Here is a 3426-nt window from a genome sequence, read left to right on the forward strand (position 1 = left end):
TTCTCCTGGAGAGGTCCTGCCATGCTCAGTGTCCCAGAGATAATGTGCAAAGTCACAGATGAGCTGAAGGAGCAATCTAAAGGTCACGTTCAGCCCTGTGCAATGAACCAGCAGATCACATACTTCTCGAGTGGGACCTCTCCATCTACGCTATGCTGACATTCATGTTGCCCTCAAGACTGGCTTGAATTTCACTCAAGGTGCAGTCAGAAGAGCTGACATCTCTGCTGGTGACTGCAAAAGTGAATAGAAGAAAAATGTCAGAAAGAAAAGGACTTGGGGTTTGCATCTTATTATTATCTTTCCTTTCTGATAGACCATTTATTCCTTCCACACCTCTCTTCTATTGACCAAAACCAGTATCTAATTCAGAAAGTATCTTTTGGATGAAGGTAATGGTACACAATATATAAAGAGAATAAAAATATATTAAATGTTTTGACTAATGTACATTACATGTGTATATAGAATATGCACGTATAGAAATTAAAATACTAAATTTTTTCATGTTTTCGATTAAAATGCTGTAGTTTTTAATTCTGCAAGCAGATTTTATTCTGAAATTTGCCTTATATAATAATGATAATATATTTCAAGCTGAACAGACACAGAACATATTGTTTTGGATCCAACAAAATCTTTCAGCTCTGTGTGAATAAACTATTTTTTATTTCACTATTAAGAAAAATCAGTCCTCAGCATGGGACTCACTTCAGACTGACGATGCAGCAGATTGTCCAGGAGCCTGTAAGGAACCAGCGCTGGAGGCAGCAGAGTCCCCGCAGCTGCCCCCGGCTGCTGGGAAGTCATTAATGAGGCTGTAGCTGCAGGAGCTGCTTTGGGCAGAGGGGCTCACATTGCAGCTGCTGCTTCCTGCGGCAGCCCCTGCAAGGACACATTGGTTTGATCCAGAGCTTATGCAAGAGCTTGCTGGGAAACAAGGGTGCCTATGAATTGTGCAGTCAGCTGGCAGTGCATTTTTAGTTCTATCTTAGGGTAAAATACCCACAGCCCCTTGCTAATAGCCCTCTCGTGGACATCAGCACCACCACACTGAGGCAGAACCTGCTTCTCTTGGGATAAGAGTTATCTCTTTTGTCGTATTGTAAGAATTATTATTAAGGAAAGGAAAAACAATAAGAGGCTTGTCAATGTTTTGTTTTGTTTTTCCTCCATTATTTGCACAAACAGACAAAGGGTTTCTGTATCTTCTGACTTCTGGAGGAAGTTTGAACTGAAGGTTGTGCCAAGAATTGGATTCTTTGTCCCCTTTTAGGCTTACAGCTCCGGTAGGAAGGGTGTATGCTGCAAGAAGAGTCCTTGGCTACCCCAAGAGTCCAGAAAACTCTGCCTTAGAAGCATGTTTCTGGGGAAGGCATTTGGGCATTTTGTGGCCCATTTTGCTTTGCTGATGTTTTCCCAGTGCCTTTCCTGTGGCAGGGGATGTGTAGAGTGCCCTAGCACAGGGTGGGGTCACACTGCTGCTTGAGGTTTAGCACAAAAATAAAATCCAGAGCAATGGAACAAGCTCAGAGAGGAAATAACTTATTTTGTTGTGCAGCTGCTATGACAGCAATGTTGATGTTGGATCTTCCCTAGAAGAAAGTAAAAATTATGTGCAACAAAAATAGGGCCTGACACCTGTATGACAAGTTGTTGCCTCACTCTGGAAGGTTGTTTCCTACAGCCCCTCTGTACAGAGCATCAGCTGTGCAAGCTACCAGCGGTGGATTGTTGTACATTTATCTTCTAAGACACAAAGCTCTGAGTAAGAAAAAAAATGGTATTTTAATTCTGTTTGGCTGAACCCAGAATGAAACAGGGAGGCATTTTCCAATAGCACTTGAGACAGTTTCGTTTTCATTGCCCTAGAGATAGAAATTTATAGTCCTGTCATTTGATGGCAGCTGTTTGCAGTCTTAACTCTTGGGCTGCCTTTGGGGAAAAGGGTAATAGTCTTCAGTGACCATAAAATTCTCTCTGGTCATTTAATTTGGGAAAATTTAGGATTTTCTGGCACCAGAGCTGACTTGGTTGTAGTTTTTACTGCAGTCATCATGCTTTCTATGAGAAAGATGCTATGCTCTCTACTCAGCCCCCTGGCAAAAAGTATGCACTTCATCTTGGCAGATACGTGTTTGCTTCTTTTTTTCCTCTCAATTTACTCTCTCTGTGTTGCTGAGAAAAGGGGAAAGCTCTTTTTCATCAACCCTTTCTCCAGCACCACAGGCCATTTTTAACTTTTGAACAAACTGGGAACAGGGAGTATTTGCCAAGTTGTGTGGCAACAATTGACTGTAAAGGAAAATCAATGCTCCTCATCAAAGTAGTTCAATAGCCTTGTGTGCATCCCCAGTGGTTTTGTTTCCAGATGCTATGTTTTGCCCTAGTAACATTTCCAGTTGTTACAGTCAACCAGGCTTGGGGCTTGGGTTAACTAACTTTCTTTAAAATGTGTGGAAACGGAGACCAAAGACTTGGGGATTCCTGGTGGAAATGGCCTACAAGAGGCTGAGCAATGGGCATCTACTGGCTCTATGCGACCTACCTCTGATTCATAGAGATTTTATGAGTCTAGAGTCAGACATGGCTACCCTGGAGCTTTTCAGACCCAGGATGACAAAGTGCTCGATGTGATATCCGAGCTGACCCTGCTCAGAGCAGGAGCTTGACTTTAGCCTTCTAACCCCACCAATATGGTGATTGTGTGGTTTCTTACACTGGGTTTCCCCAAAAGAAGTGGCAACAACCTAAAATCTTGAGGGCAATTGGGATGAATTAAACAGTTTCATCTTCTGTTGTAGTTTCTTGAACATCCAGAACCACATTTTTAATCTTTGGTTTTGACCTCAAAATGCAAAATGTTTTTTAAAAGTGAAGGCTGAAATTTTCATATAATCTCAGGGCTCCTGCAAGTACAGTAAATCAAGGCCAGGACCCACAGTCAGGCTCACCTGCCTCACACCCTGGGGTCAGGGTGGTGCCTCTGTGGCTGCCACATGCCTTGAACTCACACTACCCAAAGTCTGTTTGACAAGGAAACAAAAGTTTTGTTTGCATGGAAGCAAAGGATAAAGCAGGAGCATCTCTGCCACCTCCAGGTTTTCCTATTCTTGTTTAAAAAGCAAGTCTTGAAAAGGAAATCCTCTTTGTTCCTGTTTGTCTACATGGTATCTCCTTCTCCTTTCCTTGACTTTCTCCTAGCCATACCTGCCCTCCCACATGAAGCCCATATGTGCCACAGTGGCCTTGTTGGATTTACAGGCAGTGGCCAGCCCATGCTGGATTGTTTTCCAGGATGCTGCCGCAAACTCTGGAGTTCCTGCAGCTCGCTGACAACACTGGGAGCTTCATGATATCCCTTCTCATGACAGGAAGGGCTGCACAGTTGTGCAACCTACTGCTCAGTTGAGCCATGGAAAGTTT

The 3426-nt window shown here is 43.2% G+C and overlaps 1 long non-coding RNA gene across 1 annotated transcript; it reads left to right on the plus strand.

The window, feature by feature from the left end:
• On the plus strand, positions 1–1527 carry LOC115599713. The gene is made up of 2 exons (XR_003988574.1): positions 1–392; positions 1277–1527. It is a non-coding gene; the product is annotated as an uncharacterized LOC115599713 (long non-coding RNA).
• Positions 1528–3426: the final 1899 nt, after the last annotated feature.

Source organism: Calypte anna, chromosome 1 (assembly GCF_003957555.1).
Source record: "Calypte anna isolate BGI_N300 chromosome 1, bCalAnn1_v1.p, whole genome shotgun sequence".
Taxonomy (NCBI): Eukaryota; Metazoa; Chordata; class Aves; order Apodiformes; family Trochilidae; genus Calypte; species Calypte anna.